This window comes from Sceloporus occidentalis, unplaced genomic scaffold (genome assembly GCF_023333645.1).
Source record: "Sceloporus occidentalis isolate IW3139 unplaced genomic scaffold, rSceOcc1.0.p SCAF_13, whole genome shotgun sequence".
NCBI classification, from domain to species: Eukaryota; Metazoa; Chordata; class Lepidosauria; order Squamata; family Phrynosomatidae; genus Sceloporus; species Sceloporus occidentalis.
Window position 1 is genome coordinate 21,879,673 of NW_028316993.1, and position 13,849 is coordinate 21,893,521.

Here is a 13,849-nt window from a genome sequence, read left to right on the forward strand (position 1 = left end):
AGGAGGAGGAGGAAAAAGGGGCTCTGGCCAGGCTTGGCTTGGCAGAATAAGCGACATGGAGCAGCAGCAGTGGCTCTGGGGAACTACAACACCCCAAATCCCCCCATTTGGAGTGTTATAGTATTTTGTCACACTAGCCAACCCTGCTACCCCGAATATCTATCTCCTAGGGAACCAGGTGTGTGTCTTCATCGCCACAATATGAACGTTGTGCGTTTGGGTTGGCCCCCAAAATAGGCATCGTTCCCGGGGGGATTTTGGATGCTGTTCTACTTTGCTAGCCTCGTCAAACCCAGCTACCCCTAATATATGTTTTCTAGGAAATGACGTGTGTATATCTGTGTGTCATCACCACAACACGAATATTGTGCACTTGGGTTGCCTCTCCAATAGGGATTACTGTTGGGGGATTTTGGATCCTTCTGTACTTTGCTACATTAGTCAAACCCAGCTACTCTGAATCTTTATTTTCTAGGAAACCATATGTGTGTCGTCATCACCACAACATGTATGTTGTTATATGTTGTACATTTGGGTCTCCCCCAATACAGATCAGTGTGTGTGGGATTGTGGGTGCTGTTATACTCTGTGCTACACTAGCCAACCCTGCTACCCCAATATATGTTTTCTTGGAAGCCATGTGTGCCATCTATCGCCACAACATATACATACGTTGTGCATTTTGGTTGGCTTGGCCCCCAAATAAGGATCACTGTTGGGGGGATTTTGGATGCTATTGTACCTTCTGTTACATTAGTCAAACTCAGCTGCCCTGAATATATATTTTCTAGGAAACCATATGTGTGTCATCATCGCCATAACACGAATGTTGTGCGTTTGGATCCTTCTCACAAAATAGGGGTCACAGGTGGATTTTGGATGCTGTTGTACTTCGCTGCAAGGCCAACCCTGTTATATATTTTCTGGAAAACCCTGTGTGTATACATTTGTATGTATATAAGTGTGTCATCCTCTCCAGTGTCAGAGGCAGGAGAGAATTATGGGATGGGAGATGGTGACTCAAATATGGAGATCGAGTTGGATTGAGCTGTGAGAGAGAGGGGGGGATAGTGGGATGGAGGATTAAAAGGAGAGATGGCAGGTTATCCTCTTGAGATGGCATCCATTTAGTATCCCGATCTTTTCCTCCCCCCAACCCTCCCTTCTCTCCTCTGGAGATTTGCTTGCACAGCCAGAGATCCAATAAACTAGAAGCTCTCTTGCTTCCTTCTCCCTCCCTCCCATCTTTGACCTCCAGTATTCGTTGTTGTTGTTGTTGTTGTTGTAAGGATGGTGTGGGCAGAAAGATGGTGATGGTGACAGGTTTGAGTTTGAAGGCGGGGATTGCTGCCCACAGTTGTGTAAGCATTTGGGAGGTGGGAAGGAAACAAAGCGGCTCAGGTGGACAAGATGCTTTGCACATTGCAGTTGAGAGTCAATGCACATTTTTCTCCTTCTTCTTCATTATACATTAAAAAAGCAGCCCTCCTCAGTCTTCTGACCACAGAGCATTGCTAGAATGTTAACTGCGATGAAGGTTTACCAAGATCAAGAATTAATTTTAAACCCCTCTGCATAGATAATTACAATAACATCCCAAACCCCACAAGTATTGTGCTTTGCTATAGGGCCAACAGGGCTACCCTGGATATGCTTTCTGCATAGATAATGTTATTGAGATTTACATGGGTTTCTGCATCTATATTTTGCCTATACAGTGGGTCCTTGGTATCAACTGGGGTTTGGTTCCAGGACCCCCTTCCATACCAAAATCCGTGGATGTTTAAGTCCCATTAAATACAATAGGGTAGGAATTTGGTGTACTTTATATAAAACAGCATAGTCAAGGTTTGATTATTGGAATTTAGATGTTTTAAAAATGTTTTTAAGCTGTGGATGCTTGAACCCGTGGATACAGAGGGCCAACTTCGGTCATATATCTAAATATGGTTTATTGTTTTCAGATTTCACCTGCCAGTTTTCAAGTGAAGTAGCAGAAACTCACTTTGAAATAAATGCCCCAAATGGTATCTAGCATTGATTTAAAGCTAAACCTTCAGAAAGACCTAATGATTTGAATGTTGCACCTCTTAACTCTTAGAAGTAAGGTTATGTAAAACCTTTTGGGATAAACAATGCTTTTATTAGTTGAAATAAAAATTTGACGAGGGATGTGTGTAGCATCTGTTTAATGTCAACAGGAAATGGAATAGATGGTTGTTTTCATTAGGCATGTTTACACAGACTTTGAAGCTGAATTTGTACAGTCAGCTCTCCATATCCATGAATTCTGCATCCATGGATTCATCCATCCACAGCTTGAAAATATTTTTAAAAATCCAATAAGCCAACCTTGGTTTTGCAATTTATTCTACGATGGCATTGCATATAATGGAACCAGATTGCAGTGGATACCAAAATAAATAAATAAATAGATAGATAGATAGATAGATAGATAGATAGATAGATAGAGATAACCTTTTAGACATTATAGCGAGTGATGTTGTTACTTGCTTTCAGTTTAAAGGGAGAGGAGCTCCATTTTAGAAGCTTCCAAATTCACAAAAACTGATCCATTTAACCTATGACTCAGTTGAAATATCATTGTTCTGAAATGGAGTTTGTTTTTCTTTCAAACAATGTATGCCTTGGTATAGTGGTTTGCTCTGCTGCAACTCTGAAAACCCTGGGTTCAGTTCCCTACTTGGCCATGAAACCCACTGGGTGACTTTCGGCAAGTCACATGCTCTCAACCTCAGGAGAAGGCAATGGAAAACCTCTGAAGAAATGTTTGAGTTCATCAAATGAACAAATCTTGTGAAGAAAACCCTGTGATAAGGTTGCCTTCGGGTTGCAGTAAGACTCCAATCTGCACTGCAGAAATAATCCAGGTTGACACCAGTTTAACTGCCCTGGCTCAATGTTGTGGAATTCTGGGAACTGTAGTTTTGTGAGACATTTAGCCTTTTCTGTCAGAATTCCAGTACCACAGCCAACTACATTCCCCAGGATTCTATAAAACTGAGCCATGACAGTTAAAAGTCAACTTGGATTATTTCTTTAGTGTGGAGGTAGCCCATCAGAAACTACTTGAAGATACATAGCTTCAACAACCCATAACAAGAACATTATGCAGAGCGAGTGTTGTAGTGGAATTTGGCCCTCAAAATCTTACAGGGCATTGGTTTCACAGTATTCTTTTGACATTTTTGCTGTAACAGATTGAATATACAGTGGTGGAAACATTAGATATACTAATGATAACATTTACCGTATATTCCAGAGATAAGTCAATAAACATAGCATGCATAGCATCTGCCATTTTAACTTTCTATATTTATAGATCTTCTGATGTTTTGGATACTTTATGATTTCAATATAGATTGGTAATATTGGTTTTATATTTATAAGTAAGTAGACTACCTTAAAGATACAAGGTGATTCAAAAAGAATGGTGCAAAAGTAAAGTTGTTCTTAATCGGTTTTGCACCATTCTTTTTTTAATCACCTTGTAGCTTCTATCAAGCTATAAAAGAAGGGTTCAGGAGAGAAAGGGTTTCTCAGAAATAATCCCCCCCTCCAAATATAGAATACAGGCGTTAAGCAAATATCCACTTTATCTTAGTCCACTGGCAGCTTTATCAGTTGAGCCAGCTGTCAGAGTTTTGTTTAATGATGCAATCTTGTGTTAATAAGAGAATTCCAGCTGCTGAATATGTTCAGGTTAGCTGTGTTGGTCATACAGCAAAATACAACAAAATTCACAAAACAACAATATCTTTATTGCAGAAAATACATCCTGCAGGCTTTTGAAGCTTCAGTGGCTTCTTCATCAGGCAGATGCTAAACATCATACATGAGAAAAGAAAGGTGATGATATTAGATTCACAGGCCTACAGTCTGTCTCCGATGTCACTCTGTTGCCAGTTAAAATGGAATAGAGGGATTTCAGTGCAGGCAGAGGCCACTTTTTGGCCATGTGAGGACCAGGGACAAAGTGTAATAAGAGACAGGTAATAAAATTTCAACTCCCTTAGCAACAGACTGAACATACAGAAAAGTAACTTCCCTTGAGATCCAGCTGTTCCTGTCCTGTATGACGCTAACTGTTTCTTAGGAATTTCCTATAGTGTTACAACTGGAAAAATTATTTAGGTTCTGTTTAGGTAAAAGGTAGCAATTGTAGTACAGTGAAAGAGTTTTACCTTTGCTGGAGGTAAAAATCTCAAAGCATGAAGTCCCAGACCATTGCTCTTTGTTGTTAAAGTTTGCAAAATTCACTACCTTAAAATCCAGGAAACGTGTTCAGGAGTGTTGGCCACACAGCAAGATACAACAACATCTAAAATCCACATGAATTTTGTTACCTGAGACAGAATGTAGGCCTGTGACTCTAACATCTTCACCTTTTTCTTCTGTATGATTTTTAACATCTTTGCCAAATGAAGGAACCAGTGAAGCTTCAAAAGCTTATATGCCTGGTTTTAGTCTGTAAGCCACTGTTGTGGTCTGTATCAAATCACAGTTGAGTTGAAGGATCCTTGTGTCCAGAATCAGCAACAGTGGTACAATTAACATGGTAAGGTTTTTATATATGAGATTGTGTGTGCGAGATACAGTATACTCTATGAGATTGTGTGTACTACTCAAGAAAAGAAGCTGACTTGATCAGGGAACTGGTGGCCAATAGGCCATTTATTTATTTATTTATTTATTTATTTATTATGGTTTTTATACCCTGCCCTTCAGCCCTAATGGCTCTCAGAGCAGCTTACAATTATTATTTTTAATCAGACGGTTCCCTGCCCTCCGGCTTACAATCTAAAAGAGACGACACAAAAGGAGAAGGGAATGGTGGAGGGAAAGGGGATGAGGTCCAGTGGTTCTTCTCTCCCTCTGAGGCCTGGACCAAGGCAGGTCTTCTTCTTCAGGCTAGCCCTTTTTGTAGTGGAGTGTAGGCTTAAAGATACAAGACTTGAAATTGTATACCTGTGCCTGCTTGTCTTGAAGGATCTGAACATTCAGACTGCCTTCCTCGATTATATTTGTGTGCTTTCAAGTTGCCTGGTGACTTAATGGCAACCCCATGAATTTCATAGAATGTTATTATATTTAGTTTCTTCTAAAAGGGAAACTTAACTTCTTTTGTGAGATAAATCCATACTTTTATGAGATAAAGTTGGGTGTTTTTGTTCAGCCAGTGCTGCTTTCAGAAGTTCCAAATGGATTCCTGCTAAAATACATTTTGACTTGTAACAGCAAACTATTATTATAATTGTATAATATTGTTAAACTTATCAGTTTATTAAGTCATTTGGTTGGTTGGTGCATATCATGCCCAGTTTATGTTTGTAAGTTGGTTCAACAGCATAGATGCTGTAGGGTTGTGGTTTTCAGGCTCCATTCTGGGAAGGTTTCAGTGCAAAGTTCAACAATGTCAGGTAAAGTTTTGGAGAAGGTAACTTTTAATTTTAATTTGTCCCAGTTTCTAGTTGGTATAAAATATTGGTTATGTTTTAGGTTGCATGCTTGAAATGCAGTGCACTGGCATTTCATAGAAGTGATTGAGGTATTCATGGAAAGATACCGTGAAGATAGAGATCTTGAAAAATGTTGTTGTGGATGATGGACAATAAATCCTCTAGCTTTTCAGGGAATCACACAATTAATTTTGGACAGATTTGACTTGGTTTCTCAAACGGGTTAGATTGCAATGTTGATGGCCTGTAAATTAATACTGATAATATTATTAATTGTTAATACTTGTCTTGTTAATCTCGTGAGCGGTAGTTCACATCATATCCGCCGGAGGTTGAGCATAGAAGGACCTAAGATTCCTAGAGAAAACATATTAATTAAATCCATGAATCATCAAATCTGTGATAGGAAAACCAGCAATTGTGGGGGGCCTACTGTATTAAGTTATGTGAGCATTCATCTATTGCCCTGTGTCTCAGGAAACATATAATTTATTTTAACAAGTTTCGGTGAATCCAGCTATAGGATCTGTTTTAGAACTGTGGTTTTTAAATATCATCTTTGATCTGGAGTACTTAATAAGATTTGTGTTAATGCAGTTGGTTGAAAAAAGTGTTTCTCTAGAAGTTATTTTTTCTATCTTGTATCATTCCTCTATATCTATATCTGTTTTATATTGTGAGTCTGTTGAGGCAGAGACTATTCTGACCTCAGTATCTTGCTTTGCGTGTATCTAGACAGATAGCTAAACTCATATTTAACCACTCTGACATCAATAGAATCTCAACTTTATTCTGCAGCTTGGGCAGTAACTAAGAAGTGGGATAAATACTCGAAGGAGAAAGGAATAGTGACATAGTGAGTATATACTGTAGTGAGATGAAGTGAGTATAGCGAGATGAAGGAATGGGAGAATGAGAAAAATGGGGTGAAAATACCACTCCTTCCAGACTTCAAAATAAGATAGATGAGGAAAATCATGCCAGAGAGAGGAGATTTACCTGGAACAGCTAAGAAAACATACCTGGACTTTCCACTCTATTCCATGCATCTGAGGAAGTAGACTCAAGTCTACAAAAGCTTATGCTACCAGTTTCTCTCTTTCAGTTTGCCTCAAAGGTGCTACATGATCCCTCTGTGTACTGATTTTCCAGACTAGCATGGCTATGTCTTTGCATGCCACAAAGAGTGAGGCCTAATCAGTTGTACAATTGTACAGATCTGTAAAAATATGGTAATATAAGTTTAAGTGTAAACCTTGGTCAGTGGGATATATAACACAACTAGTTCAGATGGGAAAGAACAGAGAACTATCGTACTTTTTTGTTTGTAAAGCTCATGAATACTGTTGTATAAATAAATGAGTAAATAATTGGGTGTTTGTAAGCATCCCAGCTAGAAGCACTTAAATGTAAGCTATCTGTATTCAAAAAGGATAGGGTGCAGAAGGAGTCTAGTGGCACCTTTAAGACAAATTGATTTATTTTAGCATGAGCTTTTTTGAATTTCAATCCATTTCCTTGGGTGCACTGATAAAATTACTGCATCTGAGGAACTAGACAAAACCTCATGCTAAAATCAGTTAGTCTTAAAGATATCACTAAATTCCAGTCCTGATTTTAGAATATATAATTCTAGTAACTGAACACAAACAACAAAGAGACTAACACATCCCTCTCTTTCATCCAAAACACACCACAGAAATAATCCAGTTTGAGACTGCTTTAACTCTGCCTGAGTGCTACGGAATCCTGGGAATTGTAGTTTATTATGGCACCAGAGTTTTCTGACAGAGAAGGCTGTATCACAAAAGAACTACCCAGAAGTCAAAAGCCAACTGGATTATTCCTGCAGTATGTTTTGGACCTAAGTTATCTGTGTTCAGTTACTAGTACATGGAATCTCTGTTTGCAAGTTGTTGTTACGGGGGAGGGGAGAGTAAATCTGCCTAGGCATTGCAGATGGATTTTGTGCAAGCATTTATGGTGCTATAGTACTGCTGGTTTACAAAATTTTGTTCACATATGAAGGTTAAAGGTCTGTGTGATTTCCCCTTAAAGGTCTGTTTCTGTGATATAGCTAATTCCAATGTCAGTCGTACCCTTGTAAGCAGTTTGGTTGTGCTATGGTGATTGCTAACATCTACAGTAAACATTTGGTCTTAAAAATGGTTCTGGGATGGCTGTTACTCCAGTTTCTGGAAAGTCTATAAATTTTTATCTTGAATTCAGGACGATTAGCTGAACTAAATTAACTGATGGTCATATGAAGTGTCACATTCTATATTAAGGCTACAGTTCTTGAAACTACATTGCTTTCATGCTAGTTCATAACAGCAATGGTTTGTGAGAGCCCCTTTTGCTTGGTAGTATGGTTACTTTTCTTGAGGCTTGTACAATAACTTCCTATTAAAAATGTCTGTCTCTCCACCTGATTCACACAAAATGGTGTGTATGTCACATTGTTCGGGCTCTCCCATATTGCTGCTGAATCCTGGACCAAAGAAGGTGAGGGAAAGAGGTTTGGGCAAAGGAGGAGGGGTAATGGGAGCAGGAGTGTTGCTTCTGTGCAAGCCAAGAAGGGCTTCTCACCTCTGCCTCATCACTGCCTTCATGCTATTCTAGCACTGACTTGTGTATAAGTCAACCCAGGTGTTTTGGGTTGATTTTTCTTTACAAAAGTATTTATTGTAGTTTCTGTAAACCACATACTGTATAGTCTATCAATTTTTCTCTTTCAGTCATTCTTAACAGCAATCCTAACCTGCAAGTTTTTTTACTGTGCAATATCAAATGGGAAAGAGGCTTTTCTCTGCAGGCCAGCAAAATAGGGATAGTTGTGTAGAGCCCTGCCAAAGAGGAGATTTTGCAGGAACATGACATAAAGAGTGAAGCCTGATCATAAAATCATAGAATCATAGAATCGTAGAGCTGGAAGAGACCCCAAAGGCCATCCAGTCCAACCCCATTCTGCCATGCAGGAACTCTCCATCAAAGCATCCCCGACAGATGGCCACCCAGCTTCTGTTTAAACACCTCCAAAGAAGGAGACTTCACTACACTCCAAGGAAGGAGTTTGTTCCACTATCGAACAGCCCTTACTGTCAGGAAGTTCTTCCTAATGTTGAGGTGGAATCTCTTTTCCTGCAGCTTGCATCCATTGTTCCAGGTTCTAGTCTCTGGAGCATCAGAAAACAAGCTTGCTCTCTCCTCAATATGACATACCTTCAAATATTTAAACAGGGAGACCTGGGTTGCAACGCCGAGACGTACGGAGGCGGGTAGCAGTTGCTCCGCTCTCTTTTCCACTGCAGTTAGATCCGTTTAAGGCCCCAACTAAATAACAGCGGGTTGGAGGCCAATAGGGTACCCAAGCCAAGGGAGGCTTGAGTCGAGGGTCTGAAGGGGCCCCGAGAACCTACGACTTTCCTTCGTTCCCCTCAAGGGGGAAGGAGGGTGGGAGGTTCGGAGAAGGTCGCAAGACAGCCGGGACTGCAGTGAGCTGGTCTTCGGACCCCAGTTTCAGGCGCAACCCTTTTAAATTGTGGAGTTACCTCGGGAAGAACCCAGCGGGGTAGCATTTGGAAGATACGCTATTATTGCCTTTCGGGAAGGAGTTAAGAATTTGAACCCAAGGTTTGGGATCCTCTTCAGAAATTGGAAGGAAGGATAATAGTGAGCTCAATACTGAATATTTTCTCCTTTCTTAATTGAGCTCTGAAGTAAAACAAAGTAAGAAGGACTTTCAGGAACGGCATCTACCTTCTGTCCTGTTTCCCTTTCCTCCTTTTTGGACACTTATTATTTATCCTCTTTGCTGGAGTTGAGATTTTGGGGGACGAAAGAGCAGTGGACTTTTCCCGGGAACAGGCTGGAAAAAGGGAAAACATTTTGAAGCAACACCTCCTGAGTTTTTTTTTCTTTTTTGAAAAAGAAGTAACTGCTCTTAAAGTTACTCCTCTGATTTAAATTGTAGCACGTGTTGCAGTTGCTATTGGGTACAATTTGGCAACTTAGTTATATGAGAGAACCTTGAATAAGATTTTTTTCTTGTACATGAGACATCACTTTGGTTCTGGATTTTGGAGTTTTGGAGTAAGGAAATTGGGACTAGCAAGATTGGAGGCAGCTGAAGGGAGGGGGGGGGAAATAAACAATAAAATCAGAGCAGCTGTGGATAACGAACCAGCTGCAAACAGTGAGAGAGAACCTTATCTTTCTCTTACCCCCTTCCTCTTTTCTTTGGGCTTTAACCCTCAAGAAAATATACGGGGGGCATCTAACTCCAAAAAGGGAAAAAAGGAAAAAGTTTGGATAATCCAGAAATATTATACTATATAACAATTTGGAAAGAAGAAAACTGTCCCAAGGTCATCTTAAATGGACACGAGAAGTGGTAAGAATAGAAAGATAAATATGAGAGGGAACCAACAGAATATAAGACAAGACTCTTTGGATGTGGTCAGCAAACAGTCAGAAATAACGGCACTGATATTAGAGGAACTCCGAGAATTCAAGAGAAATTTTAAATTGGAAATTAGGGAAGAACAAAAGAGTCTAAGGGAAGAAATTAGGCGGGATATGCAAGTAGAAATTGATGGTCTCTCCCAAAAAATTGACATGGTAAATAGAGATATTATAGAAATAAAAAAAAGAGGTTCAAACAACCACGAAAAAAACTTCGGATTTGGAGAAGAAAATTACAAGATTAGAGAAACATCAGCATCAGGAAGATTTTCTTCTGCAGATACAGGCAAAAAGATACAGGGATAAAGCTATTAAGATCAGAGGGTTGCTGGAGGTGGAGGAGGAGGAGGAGGATATAGAAGACAGAATTTTACCTGCTTTATCCCGGTTTCTGGACATTCTGTTAGATTTGATTGAGTCACAAACTGACAAAATATTTAGAGTTAGCTCTAAAATAGCTCAAGAAAAAGGTCTCCCATGAGATATCGTCATTTGTTTCACTACCACGAGAATTAAAGAAGAGTGTATTCAGAAGAACTATAAGGATAATCTGGTCATTGATGACATTCAAGTTAACATATTCAGAGATTTACCTTTACAAGTTATAAAACAGAGGCAACAATACAAATTTTTGACAGCGCTACTGCAAAGGAAGAATGGGGGAACCCAGAAGGAGTAGTTTTCATGTTTAATCAAAAAAGAATAAGGATAAATACGGTGGAGAAAGCTAAAGACTTTTATAAGTCCTTTTTACATTCAGAATCCAATAGAGATGGGGATTATGGGGAAAGAAAGCCAGAAGGAAGAAAAGACCCAGATCAGAGAAGAAAAGATTCACTAGATTTGCAGCTTTTGGACAGAGAAGACCTACAGAGGACTGCAGCAATTAGGAACCAGCCTGTTCTTTTGAGTTTGGAGTCAGAAGACTCTATCTACATTTACTCAACTAAAGACGTTGGAAGCTTAATCAAGTTTTTAAAATTTTCTTTTCCCCCCCATTACTTTTCTCTCTTTACTGTTTGGAATTTGAAAGGGGAGGGTGACTCCCGAATTAGGATAAAGTTAACTTTTAGGTTTTTTGGTTTATAAAGTAATCATATTAATTTTGAAAGGAGGAGAATAAGAATATAAATGATGATTAAGTTAGCATTTTGGAATGTGGAGGGTATAAACCAGCATAAGAAAAGGAGACAAGTTTTTCACTTGTTGGAGAAAAGAGGCTACGATGTAGTTTTGTTACAAGAAACTAAAATAAGGAAAGGAGAGCAAAAATACTTGAGAAACCAAAAATTGGGCAACTGCTATCCGGTATCAATTGACAAAAGGAAAAGAGGGCTGGCAGTGTATGTTAATAAAAAATTCCAAACAAAGGAAATAAAAAATGATCAGGATGGTAGATATCAAATAGTGGAAATTGATACTGGATATATGAAAATAATTGTGGTAAATATCTATGGACCTTTTGAAAAGAAAGATAACTTTTACCAGAAACTAAATGAGGAGTTAATGTTGTATGATCAGGATAAGATGATTCTGGCTGGGGACTTCAATGGGGTGCTAAAGCCAAAAAGAGATAGGAAGGCGGTTAAAAAGATAAAAGACAGTCAGGGAAGACTCCCAAAGAGTTGCAGGGATCTGATTCAAGAACACAATTTAGAAAATCTATGGACATATAAAAATGAAGATAAATCAGGTTTTACTTTCTATTCTTAGGTACACAGATCTTGGTCGCGAATTGATTTATTTTTGGTATCAGGAAAATTAGCTACAAAAGTAAAAGTAATGGAAATAGATCCCAGATCGGTATCTGATCATAGTTTGATTGAAATGCCTCTTAAGGAGGAAAGGAAAAATGAGTTCACATGGAGATGAAGGGATGACTTATTAGAAGATGAACTATTTGTGGAAAAAATGAGGAAAGAGGTAATCTCTTACTTTAAAGTTAACAAAACTCCTGAGATAAAAAGCAAAATAGTGTGGGACGCAGGTAAGGCGGTATTCCCAGGTATTTTGCTTAAAAGAGCATCCGAATTAAAAAAAGCTAGGGGAGAAAAAGAGAAGGAGTTGATGAGAGTACTTAAAGAGAAAGAGCTTCTTTTGAAATCAAACCCAACAAATGGCAAATTAATTAATGAAGTTAAGATTCTCCAAAAACAGACCCAAAGCAGGATTAATCTGGAAATAGCCAGGAATTTAAAGCTCTCTAGACAATCCTTTTTTGAGAATGGGAATAAAGTGGGGAAGTGGCTGGCGAAAAAACTTAAAAGCGAGAAAGAGCAGAGAGTTATAACAAAGATAAAGACAGATAAAGACGTGATCACCTCCCGAGATGGGATTGTTAAAGCCTTTAGAGAGTATTATAAGGATCTGTACAAGGATACCAGAGATAAAAAAGAAACGATATCTTCTTTAAGGGAATATTTAAAATCAAAGATAAAATTTCAAATCCCTGATGAACACAGAGAAAGACTAAATGCAGAAATCTCCAGACAAGAGATTCTGAACTCAATTGCTAGTCTGAAGGAGGGTAAAGCTCCAGGCAGAGATGGCTTTACCTCATTGTTTTATAAAAAATTCCAATTGGAGCTGTTAAACCCTCTATATAAATTGTTTAACTGTATAGAGTCAGAAGGGATTCCTCCCTCACGGGAAGCAGCGAGCATCTCCCTGATCCCCAAAGAAGGGAAAGACCCGTTGTCAATGCCTAATTACTGCCCAATAAGTCTATTAAATGTGGATTATAAAGTGTTTACTCATATTTTGGCCTCTAGATTTAACATTATTTTAGGTTCGGTCCTAGGTAAAGAACAGAATGGTTTCTTGCCAGGCCGTCAAATAAAGGATAACATCAGGCCGATCATAAACTGTTTGGAATATTACCACGTAAATAACGGGGGAAAAAATGCACTTTGATTGCCCTGGACATGGAAAAGGCCTTTGATTCTTTGAGGTGGGATTTTTTGATAGAAACATTACAACAAATGGAGTGCGGGAGCACTTTTATTGAACACGTAAAGCAAACTTATAACAATCAAAGTGCTCAGGTAATGGTCAATGGTGAAAAATCCCTAGACTTTGGACTACATAGGGGGGTAAGGCAAGGTTGTCCTATATCTCTCTTGCTTTTTTTGACGGTAATAGAAATCTTGATCTCCGCTATAAATATCAATAAAAATATTAAAGGTTTGAAGAAAGGTGGATGGGAAATAAAATCTAGGGTCTTTGCGGATGACGTGGCCTTGGTGTTGGAAGACCCGAGCCACGGCATGGAAGAGCTGCTTTATGAATTAGACTGCTTTGGGCATTTTTCAGGCTTAAAAATAAATAAGAACAAAACAGTGATGATAACTAAGAATTTGACTAAGGAAGAATGTGAAGATCTAAGGGAGAAATCAGGTTTCAAAGAAGAAAAAAAAACTTAAATACTTGGGGATTTGGATAGCAAAGGACAATTTGAGATTGTTCGAAAACAATTATATTGGTATGTGGAAGGATATTCAAGAGAATTTGAGGAGGTGGAACCAATTAAATCTTTCCTTATTGGGGAGAATAGCCACTATTAAAATGGCAGTGTTGCCTAAACTTATGTTTTTATTACAAAACTTGTCGATTTTAATTAAGGAACATATTTTTAAAGACTGGGAGAAAGAACTTAAAAAATTTGTTTGGAAAGGGCAGAAGCCCAGAATAAAATGGTCTGTACTAAAGGATGCAAAACAAAAAGGGAAATATTTGCTTCCTGATATTCAAGTCTATTATTGGGCTTGCAGCCTGATGTTGCTGCAATGCTGGATTAAATTGGATGACCCCTTTATTTTGAATTTAGAAAATACACAATTAAGGTTTGGCTGGCATGCATTTTTGTGCTACGAAAAGTGGAAGCTTAATAAGGATTTCAATAACCA

At 38.7% G+C, this 13,849-nt stretch overlaps 1 protein-coding gene across 1 annotated transcript in view; it reads left to right on the forward strand.

Annotated features, from left to right (window-relative positions):
- The first annotated feature begins 5,421 nt into the window (after positions 1-5,421).
- The window catches only part of LOC149305184 (protein 4.1-like), a 157,554-nt gene continuing 149,126 nt past the window's right edge, over positions 5,422-13,849 (forward strand). The window contains exon 1 of the mRNA XM_089478481.1: positions 5,422-5,441. The gene's annotated coding sequence lies outside the window, so the exon portion shown is untranslated. The remainder of the gene's footprint in view (positions 5,442-13,849) is intronic.